The 26,255-nt window shown below is 38.5% G+C and overlaps 3 long non-coding RNA genes across 3 annotated transcripts in view; 2 read left to right on the top strand and 1 right to left on the bottom strand.

Moving 5' to 3' along the window:
- Nucleotides 1-9,833, bottom strand: part of LOC142107304 (uncharacterized) — an 85,218-nt gene extending 75,385 nt beyond the window's left edge. The window contains exon 1 of the long non-coding RNA XR_012679934.1: nt 9,710-9,833. This is a non-coding gene — a long non-coding RNA (uncharacterized LOC142107304). The remainder of the gene's footprint in view (nt 1-9,709) is intronic.
- Nucleotides 9,834-9,876: 43 nt separating this feature from the next.
- Nucleotides 9,877-12,991, top strand: LOC142106841 (uncharacterized). Its single transcript, XR_012679797.1, has 3 exons — nt 9,877-10,858; nt 11,562-11,624; nt 12,355-12,991. It is a non-coding gene; the product is annotated as an uncharacterized LOC142106841 (long non-coding RNA).
- Nucleotides 12,992-16,762: 3,771 nt separating this feature from the next.
- LOC142107292 (uncharacterized) lies at nt 16,763-23,545 on the top strand. The gene is made up of 2 exons (XR_012679931.1): nt 16,763-18,509; nt 18,615-23,545. It is a non-coding gene; the product is annotated as an uncharacterized LOC142107292 (long non-coding RNA).
- Nucleotides 23,546-26,255: the final 2,710 nt, after the last annotated feature.

Genomic DNA, 26,255 nt, shown 5'->3' with positions numbered 1-26,255 from the left:
TGGGGCTGGTTCGAGCATCTCTAGTTTAATAGAGATGAACAACATTATCAAAACTGTTCTTTTTTTTCTATTTGACCATTTTAAACGGTTCTCCTGCAGAACGTGTCCTTAGCACTTATCTAGATTTCTATCTGTCTGCTCTCTTATATCAGGGATGAATGGAATAGCTGATGAAATGGAGAGGCAAGTGATTGTGTATTTTGCTTACACTCATATAAATTGTATAATATTGGTTAAAATCCTTTACATTTTGCTAATCACATCCAGCTGTGATTGAGATTAAATTGCCCAAATCATTAAGTAGCTGAATATTGAGATTGCTGCTCCTAGTTTTATAATGCGTCACTGGAAAAAAATTATCTAGCCACTATCACTCTCCTTGTGTTTAGAAAAAAAATAAAATGGGGTGGGATAGACCCTTGAAAATCATGTCCGGTAAAGATGCTCAGGCTCAGTTCCCTGAGAACCGAGCCCATCTGAACTTAACAGATCTGGTTTGGTGCTTTTGCGCCCTCAGAATTGAAAATGAGGCAAAATGTCATTGTTACGTCGTTGGATCTTGCGAGTGTCGCTTTCTTTAAATACTACCCTCCACGGCGATCCAGCGTCATTTCACAGAGAGAGACAGAAGGAGTAGCACAGTTCTTGGTAGTCTCTAGTGCAGTTGGTCAGCGTCATAGCTAGAAAAGTAAGAGGAGGGGTAGCAGTCTTGTTCTAAATCTGCAGTCACATTGTACTGTGACATTGCTCACCCAGTAATAGGAGAGGTGGCAGTGTTCAGTGCTGAAACAGTAATTCAAATTATAAGGCTGAGAATGTTTTTAAAACTCTCCAGTGACATTCTACTGTGCCATAGCTCATACAAAAACAGAAGTGTTGGCAGTGTCCTTGTCACTCTCCAGTCTTCAGTCGCATTGTTCTAGTCATTCTCCAGGCTCAGTCATGATGATAGTAATCCTTCAACCTCTTGTACTAAAGCCTATGTTAAAGTGCATAGTGGTTTTAAGTCAGGGAAACAAAATTGTAAATAAAAAGCTTGTACCTTTTTAAAGAAAAAAAATACCTCTCTAAAAAAAGGTGAAAGTTTACTGTAGAAAAAAATAAAATTGCCAAAATGCCATTCTACCCAAAATATTACCAAGCACATCAACAACAGCTTTCTTCCTTCTCTGAACTAGATCTCAGCACCTGCAATCTACACTGTCACAGTGTGTACATCATCCTCAAACAATAATAATTCATCCCCGCTGGAATCCACTATCACAGAAGTCTGTGTACTTTGATGTAATTGCCAGTAATGGCCTTCATCATGGAATTTGTTGTTCATTTTACGGCAGAGCTCTCACGATTTTTGGACAATTCTTTTAGACCAGACCAAATGACAAAATGTTGTGCTGAATCATCTGCATCACCACTTGGTGTCTTGGGAAAGCTACGTTTTATTTCTCAAAGTAGTTGCCAGAGAAACTGAAGGAGGAGACGTCATTGTGTCATGTACTACTTGAGCTGTCAGCTTGCTGACCAGGAGCTCATTGCATATCTTGAGATCTGGGTCAGTTGAAAAGAAAGAGAAAATATAGCTCTTAAACCTATGATCAAGTACAGTTGCCAAAATGTAGTGATCCGATTTCAAGATGTTGGTAACTCTTGAATCCTGGCGAAGCGAATAAAGTAATTAATCTACAAATCCAACATAGTTAGCGGAATTGCTTTGTTTCATTTCCTCCTTCAATTTCTCTAGCTGCCTTTTAAAAAGTCTAATTAGGGGAATCACTTGAGTCAAGCTAACAGTGTCTACCCTCTCTTCACAGGTGACTATTTTGAGTGGTTTCAGCACCTTGCACAACATGGAAAGTATTCTCCACTGCGCTGGACTAAAGTACATTCCCCCTCAAATTCTATTCTTCTTGCAGCTGCTGCATTCTCCTACATGCTATTGGAGAATGTCGAAAATGGCCCTAAATATTTCGGGACACAGACAGCATCTCCTGCATGTCACTGTCATTTTTTAAAACTTCTGTTCTGTCACCAAGTTGATTGTGTGAGCAAAACAGGGAATGTGATAGAATTCTTCCCACTCTAATGCTCTAACAATATTGGTGGCATTATCAGAAATCACATATCCTCAGGAGAGTCCAAGCAGGAAAAGTCATGTTGCAATGACATCCCTTAGTTTTTCAAACAGGTTGTCAGCGGTATGCCTCTTAGTGAAGCAGATGATACACGGAGTAGCTTGCCTCTGAAAGATCTGGCGTTGTTTGTTAGATGCTGCTGCTGTTCCTGCTGCTGAAGGCGATTTACCAACCCAGTTGGCTGTCAGTCATATAATGTTTAGTTTTTCCAGTTCCGCTTGTCCCCATATCTGTGGTTAAGTTTACAGTGGGTAGAATGGCATTTTGTAACCCAATTATTTTCTTTTTTGTAACCTCCTGGTACAGGTGAGGAATTCCTTGTCTAGTAAAATATTGTTGAGGGGGAATTTGGTAACGGGGACACAGGACCTCAATTAGCGGTCTCATTCCTGCTGCATTAATGGTGGATATTGGACTCAGATCTAATACTAGTATGGTTACCATGTCGCCTGTGATCCACTGTGCAACTGGGTGACAGCTGCCATACTTGCTTCCTCTTGCAAAGGATTGTTTAACAGTCAATTGTTGTAAACTATTAGTAGTATTCTTCTTGGTCTGTTTCTGGGTTGAAGATCCACCCCCAGCAGCAGCAGTGGGCCTAACGCTCAAGGATTTGTCTGATGAGTCCTGGATAGGGTAGGAGTCATCTCGCCTTAGCAATTCGGATGCAGGACTGACTCTGATCACTTGTGAGGATATTGGTGATGAAGGTGTTGGGGGTGTAGATGACAGGGGCTGAGATCTAGCTGAAAGAAGGGACCTTGCTGATGCTGGACTGCTTGTTATTTTTTTAGCATAAGTTTTTGATTTTCTCAAGAGCTTTCCATGAACTCGCTACAAATGGCATAGGATGGGGTTCCTAGATAGTTATGGTCTCTACCTCTACTGACTGTGGCTTTACAATGCTACAATGGCTAGACAACTGTTGTCAGGATTTGGGTAAAAATAATTCCACACATAAGAGGTGGATTTTTTTGTCTTATGCCCAGGCATGACAATGGCCTCCTTCTTATCACTGGCAAGAACTACTTTCACTGGTGCATGACTTGCCACAGTAGAGTTCATTAACTGCACTGTTTGCTTAGGTGCCTTAAGCCCATTGTTAGCTTGTTTTGTGGGGGCCCCTAACAAACCAAGCACTTCAGCCACAAAAGCTGCACTCCTTGTCGCTGGAGCACTTGCTTTGTTAAACTGTACATGTCCTTTTCAAGGGTGGGTGGAAGGGCCCAAGGGCAATTCCATCTTGCACCACTTTTCTTTTGTGCCACTGCTGTGTGGAAATGTTTCCTAGATGTGCTATGAACTGCCGTGTATTTGTGTCATTGCTCTTTCGCTTAGCATCCAGCCCACTCCCTGCAGTCTTTGTCCGAAAGTGGATGAAAATAATATTGTGACCTGTGAGGTGTTCAAAATTGACTGCAAATGACTAAAAATTTGTGTTATTGAGGTTAATAATAATGTAGGAACAAAAAATTAACAAAAATATGTGATTTTAGCATATTTTAGCAATTTTTTCTTAAAAATACAGATCCAAAACCAAAACATGCAAGGGCGTTTTTGTCAAAACTAAAACACAAAGTTAATCCAGATCCAAACCAAAACCCGGGGGTCAGTGAACATCTCTTATTATAAGTAATTGCTGGCAGTTAAGGGGTTAGGTGCAGACTGATACTGTCTTGGCCCTCCATGTGGGTAGGGAATGTCCATTTTGCCAAGGATAGAATTTATTGACCTGCCCCCCTCTCTCCTCTGACTCCTCTAGTCCTCCACTTCTGTCTCGCTCTTTACCTTTACAACTCCATTTAGTCATCCTCATTTCTTTATTTCTATATCATTTACTCTGTACATGTACACTAGCAGCACTTACAGAGTAAACAGACTCTTATTGCAGATGAGAAACCTCAAACCATTAGCTGTGACAGTTGTGTATAAAAACACTCAATAACATGCACCGTTAGATCTATTTCTCCAAGTCATTTTGTATGACATGATAATGGTGAGTCAGCAGCATTTTACTTGAAGATGTTTGGATATCACTGTACAGTTCAGTCTACTTTGCAACACGTAATGGCATAACATTGGGTGGTAGATAGTCTCTTACTACTTGGTACATATAAATAAAGCACTTTCGTAATTGAGAGTATTACTAGATGAGGTGTAAATGGGGGGGTGGACAGTAGTGGTAGGAACATGCAAATTAAACCAAAATAGCCTTTGGAATCCCAAGGCACCTGTGATTAGCTCTGTGTTACTTGATGTTTTGTTTAGTAACAATAAAACCAGGGTTAAGATGTACAATGATGATTAATAACTTTCTACAATGTTGTTAATCTTCATTTAATCATAGTCCTGGTTTTATTGTTAGTAAATAAAACATCAAGTAACAGAGCTAATTGCAGGCACCCTGGGACTTCAAAGGTTATTTTGGCTTATTTTACATGTTCACTCTGGAGGGCTGGGACCCCCTCCTATCCCATTCCCATCCATATTGACAGCCACTCACATAATTCCTGGGAGAAGTGCAGATATTCACAATCATGCAGTACCAGTAGTCATAGGAGCCCCTGGCAAAGACAAAGCACATTGGAGAGGGGGAGCACTATCACCTTGGGAAAATGGAAGAGGTGACAGGAATAATAGAAAACAAATCTAATTATAAAAGAAGAGTTTGCTAATTAATAGGTTGCAGAAGAGCACCACAAATCCCAGCACTGGTCCTATGACAATGTCTAGATTATTACATTTTCCCCATATCAATTTGACAATGTCTGTACCTTCCAATAATTTCCAGAGGTTTATTAATTCCAGTAGTGGAAGCACATTGTATTACCTTTTTTACTTTGTCCTTTACAAGTGGCAGGTGAATGTCTGGGAAAATATAGCAACACAGCTATATGCACAATAACCTCTAGTTCACCAGAAGAGAGCTGATATCAGAAGCAAGTCCAAGACGACTTTACACATGTTACATTGCTACACCAGATCTTTTACTTAAATTGAACGTCGAGAGGCCCCTGTGTATTTTGAGATTATCAGTTTTATTTTGCAATGTCAGTCAATCTGTCTGTTTTCCCAATACAGAATGGTGAGAAGTATGTAACTTACATTATCCATAATGTTTTCCACATATGAATCAGTGAGAAGTAGATTACTTTATTCATTTTGTTGTTCAAATATGAACTAATGAGAAGTGGCTAATTTACTCTAGCCAAGCATCCTCCATGTGTGGTGACTAGGATATTGCCAGCACTTTAACATTCATTGTTTCCCTACTGTTTGTTGGCTCCAATAGCCTGTGACCCTATTTTTCCCTTACTGTAGCCCAGACAAACCATATCAGGAGACAATAGATATTACTAAAGGCAAGTTTAATGTACACTTGCCACATAATTACCTAGCTTTGCAGTCCTTGCAAATTTCTGGGGGATTAATATTTATTTTCTTTGCATATTTTATACAAACTTCTCCTGAACTATGACTGCTCTGTCAATAATGTACAGCCACTACAGAATACAACTAATTGTAACACCCACTTTTGGATATGATGTAAAGCTATAACATCACCCAGTGATGTTGCATAAATGGAGCCACCTCTAAGGAGGGCCTATATTTAGTGGCATGATACGAACATTTAATATATCCCGTATAAACTCAGATTTAAACTTACAGTGAAGACTTTTACTTTCACTTTCTACTTCAAGCCCAAATTCAAGCCTTCAAGGTCAAATTCTTTCCAGAGAGGTTTAAACTCTAGGTTCCTTGTCAAAGACTTTCCTATCACTGTTGCTTTTGATATGCACTAGGCACTAGGAGCATTGATACCATAACAGCCATATTGTGACAGGTGTGCAAGTGTGCCACAAGATAGGTTCTGGGGGGTATATTTACTAAACTGCGAGTTAGTAAAATCATTTATTTAGTGCATTCTACAAAATGATCGCTAGAATCTGATTGGCTGCTATAGAGAACATCTCCACTTTTTCAAACCCGCAGTTTAGTAAATATATCCTTGGGACTTAAATGTACTGAGGGATCTATTCATAGATTTGAAGCTGGGAGAGTGAAAGACAGAGTGACAATCCAAGGATGAAAGAGGGTCAGCTCTGGGGCAATTGTGTGAATCAAATTGTGATTTTTGTAACTAAGTGCCATCACGCAGGAATAGATGTAATAAAAGTTATTATTTATTTAATAAGATAGATGGTCTTGTACCCTTTCACTGCTTCAATGATAGTTATACTGTGCTAGTATACCTGTGTCAGCTCCACACTTAACTTCTACTTCTTGTTAACCCTACATGTGCAGAGGCTCCTGTCTGGGTAACTACTTACTATATCCTGGCTAGAAGTGGACTGAGCTGCAACTCGAGAGTTATGAATGTGGACGTATTTACTTACACCACCTGGCAAACACATTTTTAATAATTAAAATTCCTTTTAAAAAAAGTACTTCTATCCATATTCATGTTGTCAGAAATACCATGAATTGCTCAAGATTTGGCAGTGTAGTTTATGGGGAACCACAATTTACTGCACATATGTGTGTATATTTATAAGACTATATAATGACAGAGTTTAGCAAGTTTTTGGTTACTGTCCAACAGAGGTACTCTTCAGCACTCAAGATTTGGATGCCTATTTGTTAGAACTATAAAATATCTCCCGACTGCCCCGCCTGCAGTGGTGGCCAAGTCAGGGTCATATACTGCAAAATGGAAAGAATCTTATTGTACAACACCAGTACTTTCCCTTTGGTAAGGTCTCTAAGGCTCCATAGTCCAATTTTCTGTCTCACTGTTGCCAGTTTCTCAGTTCAACATTTCAGGGCCACCCCTACACAAATGAACCAGACTACCAGGAGCTAATGAAATCTGGCTTGGTTATGAAGCAGAAGAAAGCAGAGTATGACAGGTGTCACTGCCTGAAGGGCATCACTCTCACTTCCTGCAGCTGACCATTGACACTGAAAGTCCTCGCATATCTGGATGAAAGCTGTCTCTATATGCTGATCTGCACAGAAGACAGTGACATTGTTCATGTACAGTGAAAACTTGGCCTGTAGTAGGTCAGACATGCAATCATCTTTCTAATATTTGGAAGTCTTCCAGTCATGCACTAGCACCAAACTGTAAATGTCAAGGTACATCAGGTTAACATAAACAAAACATTTCCTCCAGCCCAAACCTCTGCAGCCCCCTTTCCATGAACAGATGTGAGATATGATCAAAAGTCTTCTCATGATGAAGGCTGAACAGAGCCGTGTACACATGAGGGTTCATGATGTAATGGATTATGTCCCTGAGAAAGGCAAGACTGGTATGCTACAAGTCTGGTCCGGGTGGGTGATCTTACCGATGACAGCTTTTAGCCAGTAAGCTAGTATCTTGTGAGGATGTTATAGTCCATGTTCAGGAAAAAGGATGCCAATTTCTAATGTCACATCTCTCACACTTTCACTTATACAAGATTGTGATCATTGCCTCACTCAGCGACAATTACAAGTAATGAAGGGGTTAGCTAGCTCTGCTGAAATATCAACTGACCATTTGCCATAGCTAGGCACCCTACTGTTGCTTTTGTCCTGTCTCATAGCAGTGGAGCTATAGGTAGAGGGCTTACTGTCTGCTCAGCACAGTTATCAGATCACATGTCACATATTATTCAGAATACATGGTAAGATATGTTTACAATGAAGAGATGTGCACATCAAAGTATTTATTTTGTCATTCCTATTAAGAAATATTTCATAATAAGGAAAATTAACTACACCTAATATGTCAAACAGAAAGGTATACCTGACAGGGAAATGATTGAATGGAAAATGATCTAAATCAATATTTTTTAGTGATGTTTTTCTACTAGTGTAAGAAAGTTGCTTGCATCATCTTATATTACTGTGTATCATTCAGTTATCTTTTTTTTATTCTTTAAGCATTGTTTTGCTTTTACATTCACAAATGAATGTGGTACATAGCTTGGTTTGTTAAAAGCTACATAACAGAAATACAGGGATTGTTTAGCTAATGATAACTTTGGTAAAATTTAGGCTGCATACACACTACAGAAAACTTCTCCCGATGCGATATAGTTATCGATTTTATCCACAACTGAAGAAAAAAAAAAACAGATCAGCATGACGATTCATGTGATGCTCCTCATCTGTCATAACCATCAGCTGAAAAGATTGTGACTACACACTCCATAGAGATCTATAGACACTGTCGGTCGTGCGTGCATACACACTGCAGTATTGGAACGAAATCCATCATTGAATGAGATTTTTAGTTTGTTTTAAATATCAAATGAAATGATAAAATGTGCTTTGGAATGATAATTGTTTATCACTGGAGCGCAGACACTAATGATATCTAGCCAAACAGTCATTTATCGTGTGACTGGCCCGATCATCTGAAAACCCTATAGTGTGTGCCCAGCCTAAGTTGAATTGTAGTAACCTAAGACTTTTTAAAGTGTGATCTTTGAAACCAAATCTTGGTGGTAGCTCCTTTGGGTGAATAGAGAATGTGAGGTATAGTTTTGAAGGGTTTTTGATCATTTTATGGCAAACCATGTAGTCTTATAGTAATGAACCCTTGTCACATACATCACATAGGATCAGGTAAGCTATTTTTGTGACAATGCCCTTTTTACCATTCTCGAGGATGCAACTCTCATCTTGCGACTCAAACAGGGGCGTGTGACAATAATTTCGCTTTCTTAAAAATAAATTTCTCACCATTCTCTAGGTTCTCCACCTTGGATTGAACATGATGCACCTGTATTTCTCCTCAAAGAGCCTTTTCAGGCCCCCCCTTTTTCTCCTCCAGCTCATCTCTCATGTCTAACTGCACAATTGGTGGACTTGCAAGGACTACAATTTTATAAGCAGCTGTCTGAAGTTCCTCCTCACAGGCATGTTGTCTCTTTTTTAATTAGAAATAGTTAGGCCTCATTGACCCTTGGAATTAATGAACAAATTATAATAGGCTATGCTAAAGCGAAAATAGCAATCTATGACTCGAATATGAGTGGCAAATATATATAGATGTATATAAACTATATCACTACATTATATAAAATACAATAGTATATACATATATATAGTATACTCCGATATAAAACAAGAAAAAAATTGAATGTCCACCTAATAAGTAACCCAGTGGGTATAAGGAGAAAAATGTACTGGACCTAACAAAAGGCAAAAACTAATACAGAATGATAGAATACAAGGTTAAAAAGCAAAGTTGCAATGCAAGGTGCAAAAACAACTAAAATAAAAGTAAGGCAAAACAATAAGAAAACAATAAAAAATCTTACTATATACCGATGAAGGCAACAAAAATCAATAATGCAATTCCAGCCAGAAAAATCCAGTGATCTGATACGCCAAAAGGAAATGATGGAATAATACCAGGACAATCATAATATATGATGTACTAAAGTCCAGATAGGATGAATGTTGTATTGGACTCTTGTGGCCTGAATCCAGTGATGGAACTAGTGACTGTAAATAAAGTATTCATCACATGTTTCCTGATATAGGCATATCGGTAAAATGTTATGAAACACTCAATATACTTGCAAACTCCTCGTGGCCGGCCACGTACCCAGAAGTGGATAAGTCCGTGTGGTATAATGACGATCCTGAGGTCGTGGTGATGTTGGCACTGAGATGCAGCGCGGCGAGCAGGATTTAGATGCGTTCCACTTTGGAATGCATAAACGTCACTTCTGGATCCGGATAAACAATGGATTAGGGAGAGGGCATGATACAACGCGTTTTGTAACTACTTGAACTTCCTCAAGGCTTAAAAAATCTGTGAAATTTGACATTAACATTCTCACTAGTCAGTCATACATTCAAAATAACATTTAAACTTCTTCCACGTGCTATAGCCTGGGCAAGGAGGAAAACAATTGCCAAGAACTCCCTGAGAAGAAATAGAGAATCATGGCATGCATATCCTGCTTCACTGCCCTGGATGTGAGCACAAAGTCTATATGGGAACACACTGAGACATGAAACTTTTTCACAGCCAGCCCCCATGGATCTCACTGCATTCAGCAAGGATGCTTTGTTTACCATCTCCATGAGCAGCTTAGATGAGGCATCCAGCTTAGCACTGCTGCTGGAGCTGCAGCCATCCTCCTCTAAGGTGCAGATACAATATCCTCCCATCACCTGTCAAAAAACTGTGCATTTGGGTACCCCAAAAGAAGTACAATAGTCACATTAGATGTACTTTCTGTTTCAATGCAGGTAAACATTACACTTTTTACACTAATGGATAATGAGCAAAATAAGGTAAATCATCGTTCTGTAAATTAAGTTCATATAAACAAACAATGTCAATGTGTATGTAAATTACATCATAATACTAATAATAATAATAACTTACATCATTAAAATATCCGGCACATTGTAGTATACAAAGTCCTAACATATCGCCTGTTTTTCCAGGATGATGCTTCAAATCTGTATAAATGTATCAATATATGTACAGCCTTAAATCACTGACATACACTTGCCTAATTTTATTTCTGCCAGTAACACATTGTTCCTTATTTTGGGTTTAACTATGTTCCTTAAGTAATGTTTCAAATTTGGCCATATTAATTCAATGGCATTAAAATTTGAACCATCTGGGGGTGTTCTTTGCCAGCATATGCCCTCTTGCTCCATGTATGCAGCAGAAGAAGATTGTTTTGGATCATTGTCCAGGAAAAGTAAGTGCCAAGAGGGACAATGCTTTCTGAAGCATAACAGTAGTGCTTTGGCCACTATGTTCTGAATGAATAGCATTGTATCCATGTAGCTTTCAAATAAAACTAGTGATCCCAAGCCCTATGAGATATTGTATCATTCTAATGAACTTTGATTGGGTGCATAGGTCTTGGGTTAATAGACAAATTGTACTTCCGTTTGAGAGAACATCTAGCAAGTGTTATACTAAATTGCTAAATGAGTAAGGACAGCAGTAAGGACAGCAGCAGATTGTGAGTAAATGTAACTAGAGACTGAGAAGTAGGGAGCAAGTAACTCACTAAACTTCAAACATACTGAGAGACAGTAACCCTTGTTCAATGCAGACAAACTATGCACTCCATTATAGTCTGGGGGCCTTATTAGTTAAATGATAATGCAGTTAGAATTAAGCAATATAATTGTTATTGATAAGCGATAGGCGTAGATATAATCATTTATAGAATTTGCACTACTTATTTATTTCTGTATTTGTCTGATTTTTGCTTATTGATGAAGTCATCTGTAATTGGTTGAATAGTGCAAAAGACCGCTTCTGATTTTCTCACTGGCAATTAAATGAGCTGAGCTCACTAGAAATTGATTCATTTTGCATCTTGTATTTCTCTGGTTCAGTTTGCTCGTTACATAGGTTTTTTTTATTGTTTTTTTTATAATTCCGTATAGATTAGAAGATTGCCATTGGATTACAGCAGACCAAGAAGGACAAAGGGCAGGAATTGACCTGAGGTAGTACAAACGCTGAGGTTGTTATATGTGAAGAAAAAGAATTGAGCTTGGCAAGAATTAATTTCACATAAATTTATTATGAATCATTAGCGAATGAGTGCAGGGGTTCAGGCAGGGGTTTTTTTTTTTTTCCTTTTCACTTTTCACTCTATTCCCCTGTTTTTCCTGTTTTTCTCCCCTCTATTACCCACCTCATTTACTTATTTCTGTAATTAATTTTATATTTTTTTTTAAACCTTTTTCTATAGCTCTTTTGCATCTTCATATTTGTTTATTTGGTTGCTGCCTCCCCTTTCACCACCATTATGCTCTAGCCTAAAACACTCTGGGTGCCCCCTTATTGCCTTATTGAGGTTTCCAATCCTCTCCTTGTGTCCTCATCGTTGCATATTTCTACGGCCTTTATGGGGGTACAACTTGCCAGTCCCTTGCTGCTGCGGTTGGTCCATCCTCTGCCCCTGGGAACTCCTCTCTGTAGTTCCCACTCCTTGCCTGGTGTCCGAACGAAACCTAATGCTTATAGCATGCAACTGGCTTGGGCCCTCACCCGCTGGGTTTGAACCCAAAAGTTCCTTTGCCTGGGACTTGCCCTCCTATCTCTGTTAATCCCTGGTTTCTGGTCCTGCTCGCATTGGCCCATCTTTTCCTTCGGTGCGGTCGGTTTCCGAAGTGCCTTGTAGTGGATAAGGGTTTTTTTTGGCAATGTCTGACTTTTCTTTTGTTGTTTCAGGCATTGTTGCTTCTATATTAGATGTACCAGCCTCTTCGGTGACAAGTCGAACGGTGTCTTGGAGTTGTGTTCCAGAGGTGCCTGGAGTTTGGTTTCTGTTTCATTTGTTACAAGCTCTGCAGGACTTTGATCATCTTGGCTCTTTGGTCATCTGATCTTGTGGGTGCTGTGGTTTCATCTGGACCAAGAATGCCATCTCAGACTGCTCCTTTGGATCGGAGGGAGCTTGCAGCTTCTAGTGAGCCTTTTGTTGAGAGGATTGAACAGGATATACTTGGGTTTGACTCTTCCTCGGAAAGTGAGAGTTTAACTAGGCCAAGGAGCAGGCTTATATGTCTACTTGAGCGAAAGCTCAGTGGTCTCTGGCATGGTGCCACAGATGTCTGTGAGGTGCTGAAGTGGTGGGCTGTGCCAGTAAAGTGTTCCTTTGGAACATTAGGAGTAAGGAGTATTACAGGATTCGTGTTGGCCATTATGTCGATATGTTGACTGGTAAGGTGCAAAGTGGCATTGGAGAAGACACACACAGGAGTTTTTGATGGTATGCTGGTTTTTTGCTGTATTCTATCCGGAAGCAAAGCCTAAAGAACATATAAATGTACATGAGCTTATAAGGGTATTATGTGAAGACGTTTCAATGAGGCTTTACGTAAAAGCAGAATGGTTTGCATGTGATGGCATTTGGGTGAATGGATGTGGAAGTGTGGTTGGATGTGTTACAGCCTCGTGTGGATTTGTATGATGGAGGAGCTGCCAAGCAAAGACAGGGTTCAGGGTAGCTTGGTTAATCATTTCATTTCAGAGGGAAGTCCTTTGCCTTTTATGGTGGGGATTGTGACCGGGGCTCTTCCTGTCACTTCAAATTCGTTTGTTCCACATGTGAAGGGGAACATGCCAGAAGAGAATGCTCGAGGCACCCGGGCTCTCCGCCCGCCGAGCGCTCCAGTTCAGGGGTTCCCACTCGCTAGGTCTTTTTCCCTGCTAGTGGTGTTATTATTATTATTAATATTAATATTATTGCAGATTTGTAAAGCTACAGTGCTCTGCAGCACAGTGCCGCAGAGAAGACAAGGACATCAGGCAGGACATATGTAAAACAAGAACAGAAAAGGCAGACAAAATGAATAAAGACATGAAAACAAAAGGTTTGGAGGACCCTGCTGATTAGAGAGCTTACATTCTAAGGCGAAGAGGGCACAGCTGACTCAGAGTGGAGAATGGTATAGTTGTGAGGGTGCAAAATGTTAGAGTTGCGCAAGTGGCTAGGGTGGCACCTCAATGGTTAGCATGCCCATTGGAAGGGATTTGTAAATGGTTTTAGGCTGCCTATTGTGGGAACTGTTTAGTTTGGTTCTCCTTGGAATCTAAAATCAGCCCAGGACATGCCACGGGTGGTGCATGAGAAGGTAGTGAGGGAAGTGAGTTTGGGGAGAATGTGTGACCCTTAACTTTCCTCTTGTTGCCTGGCTTGATTTTGTCAGCAATGGGTGTGGTGCTTAAAGAAGGAACAGGGTAAGTTCCGGTTGAGTTAACACTTGATCCATCCCACAGATTTGTCTGCACACATCCTATTTAATTGTGTAGTTTACAGAGTGGTGTACCAGTCATTTGAGGAGGCTTTGGCACTTGTTCAGGAGTGTGGATCTGGCACATTGCTGGTGAAGCTTGATGTTGAATCAATTTTGCTTTGTTAATTGTTCCCTTTTGCCTGCATCTGATTATAATTGGAAAATGGGTTTGTTTTAAGTATATGATCCCCTTGCATCTTAACAAATAGTTTCTGTGCTTTGGAACCATAGTGATTGAATCAGAAAATCACTTATTTATATCTCTTTATTTCTGGCAGGTGAGAAAGCTCAAACTGCACACAGGCTTTTTTTTTTGAAAATTCTGCAGCGGTTTTCCTGCTTGATACATGGAACTTTTTAAGGGCTGAGTGGTTCGGATTATGTGAAATCCGACTTTAAGGATCCGAATGAAAAAGTCGTGACTGTTCTCCTGACGAACTCGGATTTCAAAACGAGGTGAAACGACAATTCCAGGAAAATTTTCACAAGCTTTTGTATGTATAGTCCTTCCACATTTTCTAAAGTGCCATTTTAGAACAGACAGTAGGAGATGGTTAGCTGCGGTGCTCTGCTCAGAAAATAGCGTTCAGGGCGAATGGAGGAAATAGGAAAGCAATAGAATCCTGCCATTATTATATGAGTTAGATAGATATCATTCTCTACTAACTAGTATATTTATTTCTTGGAGGAAAAACAGACCTTTTGCTGTCAGACTTTTAGCAGTAGAATCCAAAAAACAAACCAATTTCTTTCTTTTAAAATTGAAAGTTTTCTAGTGAAGATAATCTTGTATGGGGCAGTGACAACTGAAATAATTTTGAAAAAAACTGGGTGTTTTGCAAGTGAGATTCAGCAGCAGTTGCATACCCCCAAAAAAGGCTATATATTACTATATTCTAATCTTTTCTTTTTTTCAAAACTTGTCCATTTTGGAAGGGTCATTCAGTGAAATCAATATTTAAAAAAGAATGTGTGATGTTTTTTTTCTGAGCATTTTTTGACATTCAGCGTCTGCATGTAGAACATTGCAGCGGCTACAGAACCGAAGCAAGCCGATTAGATAAATTAAACAGCAAAAATTTATTGTACGATGCAAGAGATAAAAATGGTGAACCACTACGCACTCACTAAATTTGGAACATTAGACAGCAAGCATCATGGAGAGTGAAGAGGCATTAACAATCAGATGTCATTAGATAGAAAGAAGCATCAGTAGATATCTAGGCAAGTGTATACCCAATTGTAAAGAGCTACCTAATTTGCTGTCACTATATAAATAAAGGAAGATGCTAAGAGATGAAGGTGCCCTGCACCCATACTACAAAAATTCAAAGATTAAGCACACAATAAATTGCCAGATCAGTCATTGGTTGCAAAGACCAAGGCTTTACTTACCTTGCCACTGTATAATTAAATGAGGATGCTGAGAGATTAAGATGGCCTGCAGCTATACTAAAAGGCTTGAAAGACTACTCTTGCAATATAATTAATTGCCAGAGTATTCTGGATGTTACTGGGCACTAACCATAGACAGTGAAGCTACAATAACAGGTAGATTGGATGGACAGTGGTATGAATGAATAGAGTAAGACATTTTGAAAAGTACATGAATGAAGGTGCCCTGCACCCATACTACAAAAGTTCAAAGATTAGGCACATAATAGATTGCCAAAGCATTCATCAGTAGCCAAGAGCAGGGCTTTCTTATTTTGATTTACTTACATTTTCTGTGCCTCAATGCTTTTCCTTCTGAATCAAACCAGGGTACTCGTAAATATTTATGAGGAGGGAGGACTGAAATATAATCCCCTGGGGTAAGCTTTATTTCAATCTGGGGTAAAGGGGACTGCCTGAGACTTACAGCAGAGTCAGTCCCCAAGAAAGGGTGTACTCACTCTAATGTCAGAGCAACCGAGACGCCTCACACTGCTGCTGCTTCCCGGCTAGTAACAGCCGTGGTGCATGGCTGTAATTAAATATTTGCTGCCTCCTAAGTGGACATGGGGAGCGTGCTTTTAGCACCATTTCTACAATCTCCGTGCAACCAGTTCCTGCTTGTAAGATTTTACTACATTGAGTTAAGTCCTAGGGGCATCCAAATACCTGTGAGTGCGCCCAACTCTAAAGTGGCTGCTATAGGAGAAGACCTCTCCTGCTAGTTCTTAAAGCTTATGACAGCTACTAACAAGCTGTAGCATCATAATGAATTATATCCTGAGATCAGTGGTGTAATGGCAATTTGATCTTCCACTGTTTGGCTTTGCTATTAGTTAGCTGACTCGCATTGCTCTCTTCACCACCATTTATTTTTCAATAATATCTGTGACCCTTTGCCAAATTTACATTGGTGTTGTGGTTCTTAATTCAATTACAGTAATAAGTCTAAACATGCAAAGGGAGTTTGGGAGCAATGAAAGGGAGATATCAACACTACATAGATATTTTTTTTAATTGAATGGGAGAAAGCAAATTCAATGATGGCAAAGTTACAAAATCTGTCATGAAGACAGCTCACTGCAGACTTTGGCCAAAATTGGTGAAAATTCGGACAGTTGTGAAGGGATGATTAGAAAATATTAAACTGGAAATTCCTGAAAATAAATGTAATGCTATAAATAGTAATATTGGAGCAAAAACAGCTCAAAATTAAATTATTTTACCTATTTTTTCCATGTTTTATTAAATCCAGATCCAAAATCAAAAACGAAATCTTTTGCACTCTTTTTGCAAAACCTGTAGTAAGGCCATAACATGAACGTAATTTAGAACAGACACCGGTTTCGAAACCGAAATTTCAATTTTCAAATGAGTGAAATCAGCGATCTCTAATTGTCACCAACAAAGTTTCAGCTTTCACCTTTGTGAGGCAATGTATAAATCAGTTAGTACGCATATATTGTTAACAAGGGTAGTAGTTATTTTATTTATTAAGCTAACCACTTAATCCAATAGCATAGTCCATGCATTTCATGGAACAGGAAATTATTAAATTCTCCTTAAATAGAATATCAGCCTATGATACAATAGCCAAACTATACATTTCATAAAGCATATAAACAGCGAAGGGCATTGATATAACACAAGACTAAAGCATTACTGCTTTAACACATTACATTTTATGGAAACAGGAAATTTAAGATGGATAATCATTGATATATGTACAATTGAGTAATCCTATTTCATGCAGCAAAGTGGCTTTTAGCTAAATTTTTATTAAATTTTAATAAATACATGCATTGCATCCTTAAGGCTCTCCCTGGGTTTAAAACATGTTAGGTTGCATATTTAATGAAAAATTAGATTTCCACTGTCAAGGGGGAAAAAAAAATCATAAATTCTGCACCTTTATCATGTCTTTCTATGGTTACATTTATTGACAGCCAGTCAGCATTACTCCTCATCCACTGACAGTAGGGCATGCACAGTGATTCATCAGTGAATGACCCTAAACCTGTGCACTTTCTCTTGTCAGTGGATAAATGTGCACTGCTGAAGGAGTGGTACAGAGTTTAATTCCCTTCCTCCCCTCCACTTTCCCTGTCTTCACTGGGCTTCTCATTCTCTGATAGGAGGAAGAGCACAGTGATCAGTTCATTCAATGACCATTCCATGTGCCATCCCTCTGGTCAGGAGAGATACTGGCAAGGATTGAATGCAGGAGTACAGTGAAGCAGGATGTTTAAAGGCTGCTTGCCTTGCCTCTCGGCAACACTGTGGTCTGAACAACCAACACCCAAAACAATTAAGTGGAAAATGCATCAAAAACTTCTTGCAGTAACAGGAAATGGCAGCAGAAACAGCCCCTATTCACATTCAATGTAATTCTGAAAATGATGATTCAAACTTGATGATTCAATGTCTGATTTAATTGATTGCACTAGCCATCATCTGTGCCATTCAATTTTTAGCTTTTATTTGTTCTGAACAAATATAAGATGAATTAAGTTGTGAAAAGTTCTGATCTATAATTGCAAAATAAAATATAGTGCAACACTTTCTGAACTTTTGGACAAATAAATTAACACATTTCAATTTAACAAAGCCCTGTATTGAAATAGCTGTTTGTTTGTGGATTTCTCTACTGCTTGCTATCTCTTTGTATAAAAGAGACATGAAATCACATAACACTCCTAAGCAGTTCAGTTATGTGAGCATTGACCTCATGCTGCGGGCAGCCTGACCTCTAGGGCACAGGGTAAGTTTGATATAAAGTTCTCCATTGTTCAACAGCCATGAGCCTACAGGATCTCTGCTGTTGAATTATTTACTGACATTGGATCTGTCAGTCATTTGGGAGCAGCTAAGTGTTCTTACATCACTGCGTGTATATAGGCAATGTTTTCAGTCAGCTCAGTAATAATCACAGAAAAAAAGCCACTAGTTGAGGCCTGTTGATTTAAGCCTCAAGGAAAGCTGAATGTGAACGGTTAAGACGCATTAGCAAATGAACACAAACACATGGTGTCTGAGTAAGTATATAGTGTTTTCCTGCACAGTAAGCACAATTAGGTTTTAGCAGCAGGACATAGCCAACATATTCCCAAAACTCCACGTTTCAAAGGACCCACATAGAAATTTTATTCCAAGGTAAGATCCACATAATGTGCAAACTCCAATTGTTCTGTTTTCTAATATTTTTGTTTATTTATTTTGCTTATTTGGTTCTTAACCATACTTGCCAACTTTCTTTAGTTTGCCTTTAGATCCTGGAGAGGGGGTGTGGTGAGCGCGCAGAAGGGGGCGAGGTACAGTGAATCACGTCATTTTCACCCCGTCCCCATAATGCATTTCACTAGCTACCGATTTGCCTTATGCAGGAGATTTGCCTGCTCTTCCGGGAGTCTGGGAAACCTACCTTGAATTCAGGAGTCTCCAGGACATTTCGGGAGAGTGGGAGAGTATGTTAATAGCTTTAAAACATAATGTTAACTCCTTCATGACTACATGGTTTAAGCAATTACCAGACAGTTTTTATATTTTGTGAATGAACCAGTTTAGCTAGTAAGAAAAGTTGTTTTATTCTAGAAACAAAGAAACGGAATTTGATGACAGAAAATAATCTACAGATCCATCTAATCTGCCAAATGTGTGTGTTTTATCTGTTTTAGATTTAAACTGTAAAATGGAAAAGTGAGAGATTGTGTACCTGTTTAATTTTATTTTACTTCAGGGTATCTGGGAGTTTGGGTATTTGCAGGGGTTGTTTTCTTTTCTTAATATTTTCTATCTGAGTCTTAATGGTAACAATGTGTTCGTCCCATGCATTATTGAGTTACTTTATTTTAATAGTCTCCACCATAACCGCTGGGCGACTATTTCATGGATCTATCACTTTATTGTGAAAGTTCTCTCTCATATAGTCAGTCATCCTCCTCCAATTTCAAAGTATGGTTCCTTGTTTTAGAAATTCCCTTATTTCTATGTTATTATTATTATTATTATTATTATTATTATTATTTATTAATATTATTCAGTACTACCTATGTGAATTTGATGTTTTCCATATAGAGTAAATGTGTGTTCTAATTGGTACTTTCATATAGTTTGCCCCAGAAATGTTCCCTAAAAAGTAAGCAGCTAGTGCTCCAGGGTATAAGATTACAAACGTGTCTATATGTTTCCTAAGGCCTGAGAATTGTACATGTTTACAGATGATCATGTATACAGATTGTAACATGTTTTTTCTTTGCTTAACGGTATATCTCATCAGCAAATGGAGGCAGAGCTGCTGAGACCATACATCTTTCTGATTGGCATGGTGAGTTATTCTGAACTGTATCAATCCCTGCTCCTAAAGCCAACAGTTTTGTGTTTTTGGTATGGGGGATTAATGCTAGAAAATATTGTTAGCGTGGAATGAGCCTTTTAAAAGAAATGTGGCTATTTCACATCAGAATACCAAAACATATCCCTTCATTTTGAGCTCTTATGTTTGCCATTATTTCCATAACTTTCCATTTCAAGCATTGCAAAATATTAATAAACATAATAAATAATAATTTCGTAGGGTAGAGAGCTAGTCTTTAAACTTACGCACAAAAATCTAGACTGGATAAACTGCTTATCAGATACCTTCACTTACAAAGGGCATTTTCATGTGCTGTTGGGCATTTTAAATTTTTCATAAATAAGTATTTTTTTTTTTTTTTAATATAATGAACCTCTAGCATATGAAGTTATTCTGGTCTTCAATCATGTTCCTAAATGTTTCACAAAATGATGCTTCGCTTGACCCTGTCCCAGGGATCGTTCTATTATCATAGTGACCTTGTCTGAATTAAAATGATCAATGATGCCTATTATCATGAAAGGGAATTTTTCATTTGATTACAGGTTGTAAATCAAGAAAACCACCATGTAAACTTACTTTAATCTGAACATGAAGTCTAAATTTAACTCAGTATGAGCTTATTTCTTTTTCAAGTTACCCTGTGTTACAAGGACATCAACATTTATATTGACAGACATCATTATAATAGAGAATTAATGATTCTTAACCAACAATGGACCTCATTTAGAGTCAGATGCAATGTGCGTCTAAGACATGGAGAAGTGGGAGTGTGCTGCAGCTTGGTAGGGTATAATGAGTAGCATGCAACCCCAGTTGCATCCCACTCGTAATACTCTACCGCAGTGTAAGCAGTTCCTGCAGCTAGCTAACTACTTGCGCCTCCTAATTCCTGCTGCACAGTTTTAGCCCTTTTTTAAGGTGTGTTGCGTCTGTGCCTTACTACATCTAGGATCTACATACGGAGTCACACCTTCACAATTCCGCATTACGCCCTTTCTCTCGTAGTAAGTCGCAGGCTGTTGCAAGTGTTAATTGAGTCCAAGATGCAGGCAGATATGGTGCTTGCTGCACATGCGTGATAGTGGTTTTTGGTCGATGCGTCCGACTCTAAATGAGGCCCAATATGAATAATGTTTTATGCTCATTATATATATATATATATATATATATATATATAAGAGTTCTAATGAATAGGTATTAAAATGAAAGGTAAAGCATGAGAACACTTGTGTGCATTTTTTTTCATATTGAAAAACTTTTGGGGACGAGCATGCATGTGGAATAAATAGGTGCCCACCCCCATACAAAAGAAAATGTTTGGCAAAGCAGTTTATATTAGATACACTCAGCTAAAGAGGACTAACCAAGGAAAAAAAAGATAGACAGTTGGTTTAATTTACAATAATGACCGTTGCAATCTTTTGAATACATTTGTATTAAAAATGTCCTTTAAATATGAAAATGCAAATCTGATGATGTTACTGATGTCTTAGGGACAAGAAAAGAGATGTGACCAGTTTACCTTTCATATTGCGAGATAAAGATGTTCAAGTGGAAGGGAGCATAAGCTTTGTAGGCTAATGCCATTTCCATAATTTAATCCAGTATAAATGTAATGAGCGAACACAGAATCATGGCCTTGTCACCAGGAAGTTCTTTTCCTTTATATTTAATATTAATTGGAGTATTTGGGGAAAATTAGCAATATCTGGTCATATCAATAGACTGGTTTTTAAGGAAACCAATACTGCAAGACCAGACCTAAGAGGAGAAAAAAAAAACACATGCAAATTATAATTCTTAATTAAAATACATAAATTGTGTACTTTCACTTATGCCCCATCAGTTATTCCAATTAAATAGTGCAAATATATAAAAGGGCAGATGCCTTAGATTAATATGTGTAGTGATTTGCAGGGCATGCTGCTATTCCCTTTATATAGAACGCTGACGTGCTCATTCCACAGCATCTCTGCTTTTCCAGCCACACACTGTGTCAATTAATCTTCCTGATGTAAAATGTCTCTAGATGGATGTAGGTAAATCATTATTCTCTCACACTTTTTTCTCTTCTTTTTTTCTGAGGCTCAATTCCTTATTTGTTCTTATGGACAGAGATCACATCGTTTTGGACAGAACTTTCCTTTGGTCCAAAGAAGGGAACGGCTGATAGATTTAATGGATAAAAAGCTGATTCTCCCAGACTGCGGCAGTTCAGCTTCTGAAGAATAATTGTCAGCCCTATCACGGCAATTCCTCCACTCATTTAATTGCTAAGTGTTTGTGTCCCAGGAATTCTCAAGGGCCCTGAGTTCTTTATTAGTGAAATGATTCTTGGAGTTATTTATTCTTTCTGGGGCTTCAATTCCCTTCCTATTAATCTGTTCCATGTGTCAATAGCAAGAACTCATATTGATGAGGGTAATACAGGGATTTTCTTGTTAAATCTTAATTTATTAGCTCTGAACATACTGTTTGGAGGGAGGGGACTTAAGATCACTTGAGAAATGTTAAGTTTTAAAAGTGCAGAAGATCCAAAATTAAAAGAGAGGTGTTGCTGCCCATCCAGATTTCTCCTAAAACTAGCACGTCCAACTGGTGGGTTGGGTACGGTATCCCGCTGCTTGGGATACCTTGACATCGATGGAGGACATTACTGAAAGACCTGCTGTGCGTCTGCTGTAAAATCCGAAGATGCTGGATGCTGGCCCTTCATTGTGACATCATGGACGACAGCGACATTTGAAGTAGGGTAACTCTAACCCCTAAACCCTAACCCTAAACCTAACCCTCACATTAACATGCCTCTTTAAACGTACGTGACGCTGTCTTCTGTGATGTCACAATGAAGATCCTGCATCCAGCATCTTTGGATTTTACAGCAGTCGCATAGCAGGCTTTTCAGTAATGTCCACCGTCGGTGTCAAAGGTAAGTGTACATTTATGTGTACATTATTTGTATTTATGGCGTGATTTCACTGTTCGTGTTTTTTTTAGGAATAGTCGGTGTCGGCATCCCAAGTATCGGGATACCATTTACCACCGCAACTGGTAGTCCCCTAGGCTCACTCTATAGGAACCTCTGTTAAATCTACTATACAGAATCAGATATACCACTAATCCACACAAATACATTATCAACATCAAAGTAATAAATTAATTAAAACATTGAGTTGTAGAATTTAGAAAAATAAATACTGTCTATAGCACAAATCCATCCTACCTCATTATTGAATAGGATGTTGCTGTCTTATGGTATGATGCAGAAACATTCCTAGGGCACTATGTACCCTGGTTAAGACCTCCCTATGGCACCACCTATGGTTACAACTTACCTACCTGGCTCTGCAATACCACTAACAGTCATTTGGTCAACTGTTCACAATTGTATCTTTGAGTAAGTAAGGAAGCAGAAAAAGAAGAGAGAACAGTTGGAGGATGTATTGTAATGTTACATTTCATGAAGCACAAATGATGTTTTGCTTATTAATCATTCCTAAAAGCTGCAATGAACACATGATCATAGGACAGCATGTTGCACAAGGGGTTCAGTGAGCTAAAACTCAAAATGGTTATGTAGTGGCATGGTATGTGCAAGCAGGTTGAAATGTCATTGAATAGATGTGGTGCTTGCCAAAAATTTCTCCCCTGCAATTAAAGAGATGCACCACAATTCTATAAAAAACTCATGGACTAAGTGGGGTTCAGAAATATTTGATCTCTATGGTCACTCATTGTCATAATTATGACATAATCAAGGGTCAAGAAAGGAAAATATAAATTGTAATAACATGTTAATTCACTGTATGCAAGTAAATAAAGTGTTAATCTCACTATGCTGAAAATCTCCCTTGACCATTTGCTCTTTCCTAGCCCTGTGCCTGTGTTCTGTCTCCAAGCAGGGGATGTTATATTGTGGGAGAGTTGTTGTCTCCAGCCACAGTAACAATAGAATCAGATAAAGTGTACCACTGCTTTACAGATGCCTTCAGATAAAGGTTCCTTTGAAGTTCCACGATGATGCTATTCATTATGGACAGTATGTCTTATATTTACAAATTGGTACATAATAAATAAAAACAATTTATTTTATTCATTTGAGAAGGTTTCTGTATAATCAGAGTAACTAGTTACAGCAAAATGTAAAATTTAAATGCTAGCCCATAGGGAAACCATAATAAGCAAGTATCTTCCTAAATCATGGACCAAATATTATGATGCACATGAAAATATGCTGGAAATTATGGCCTGCTGATTATAAAATGATATTTCTAGGATGTGCCATAGAAAAGATATTTCAATTATAAGAATTTCTGACTAAGAATTGGTTTGTGAAAACGTGTCCTAAAACTGTCATTGGCATACAACCAGCTCTTTTTAGTTGCCTCACAAGAAGGGGGAGAGGGGGTTGGAGAAAAGAGTGTGTTTAAAAAACATAAAAACTTGCTATCCATTGTCAGATCAATTAACTATTGAGGATATGATCAATGTATATATAATATTTTTTCCTGTTTTTATGTTGATTTTATTTTAACAAACTTGTTTGCATAATTGTATATTACTGTATGTTATTTATTAGGATGTTTCATGTTTCATTGGCATCAAGTCTTGAGGTGGCATGATGAATTGTGAGTGTGACATATTATTAAATGGATTTTAATCATTTTGGAGAGACCAGGGGGTAACTGTATGAAGCTCTGATATCTGCAAGTCGCCGGAAATCGCCGACTTTGCAGGGGAAATTTAAAGCGGCGATGGCTTGCAAAGGCAAACTTGCCTTTACAAGCCATCGCCACTTTAAATTCCCCCTGCAAAGTCGCCGATTTTGGATGACCTGCAGAAACTGGAGCTTCATACATCTACCCCCAGGTGGTTTTGTTGTGAGTGCTGCATGTGACACTCATGATTGCTTCTAATTGACTACTTTTTCAGATACCTCATTGTAACAGACAAAAGTACTCAGTCTGTTATTACATGGCTAATGGCTTAATTTTAATGTGTTACTAAACAAATCTGGTTCTGACCATACCCAATTTGATATATATGAAATCCTCACTTTTGCCACAACATGGTGCCGTCCTTGAGCCTACTTTAGCCAACCTATGGTAGCCTGATAAATGGTCTAGCTTACAGGTCAATTCAGGTAATGAAAAACACTATCTCAAACTTGTTTTTACCCCCTACCTCATTGATGAGTTTACAGATTACACTAGTTACTGCCCTTAAATAAAACTCAGCACTGCTTTAATAAGTCCTGAGATCTAATCTACCTTTGTCAACATCTGTACTACAACCCAAAGTTACCCAAAATATGTTCTCAAATGAAGACATCTAAAACAATGTAAACATTCACAATAAAAGGATGATATGTATTGCTGTTCCACAGTTACATTAAGTAAAGTAATTCTACCTTTTTAAATACTTTTTATTATGTTATTGTTTATCAAAACTTATGGTATTGTCTTCTTTTGGTAAAGAGCAATATCATATATGTTGGCGATAGCTTAAGCATAAATATTAAATGTTCAGAACTGTCTCCTTCTCTCTCTCTTCCACTCCCTCTCCCTCTCCCACTCTTTTCTTCACTACGTTTTCTATCTTCATGGGTCTCCCCCCTGTTTACTCCTATATATATCCCTCTGTGAAGATACCGGTTTTCTGGCCCAATTTTACCCACTTCACACTGGCTGGCCACGGATGCCTTGCTGTGCCAGGGAAGCTTACCCGGTACCTTTAAAGGTTTGTATAGTCACTCAGGGAAATGCAGTTAGAAAATTACAACAGTACATTTATTGTAATAAAATCAACAGTAGAATATTATGTACAAACAGTAAATAAATAACATGCAGACTTACCACATCATCTGTCCCTTACCCCACTAGCTTAAGGAGCTACAGTCACCTGCCTGATTTGACTACCCTGGAATCTGCAAATTTATTTCACTGATAGAGAATGGCAACTCAACACCAGATCTTGCATCTTCCAGCAATCAAATCACAGAATTAATATCACCTCCCCCTGGAGTGGTTTCTTATATCTAGGGTCAAATTTCCACAGTGTTTTCCCCTCCCAGGGCGAACCCCTTGCTCTCTCCCTCTTAACCATTGGTGGGAGCTGGATCAGGGAGTTGGAGGTGGGAGTGGAGATGAGCTGTGATTCCACAGAAAGTCCCCTGCTGGGTTCCAGAAAAAATGTCTGGACTAGTCATGTTGAGAACAATGAAAACTAATTGAACTTCCCTCTCACTCGTATCCTGCAATCTGATCCTCACCCATAACCCACATGGCTTCACTTTAAGTACAATGAATAGCAACTTCACTGCTATATCAACAATATACAATGTCCATATTTACGATAAGCTACAATGTCCCCTTATCTACATGTAATTAGGCACTGCAATTTTACTCTGGTGAGCTGGTGAACAAAAAACAGGGCTATAAAATGTACATGCTATAATCCACATTTTGTGAGAAACAAGGGACAGACAGGTTAAGGTGTTATCAAACTCATTTCGTCACACCTTCTCTCCCTTTTTCTTTCTC

Source organism: Mixophyes fleayi, chromosome 11, assembly GCF_038048845.1.
Source record: "Mixophyes fleayi isolate aMixFle1 chromosome 11, aMixFle1.hap1, whole genome shotgun sequence".
Lineage (NCBI taxonomy): Eukaryota > Metazoa > Chordata > Amphibia > Anura > Limnodynastidae > Mixophyes > Mixophyes fleayi.
This window is presented reverse-complemented; position numbering and strand designations above follow the sequence as displayed.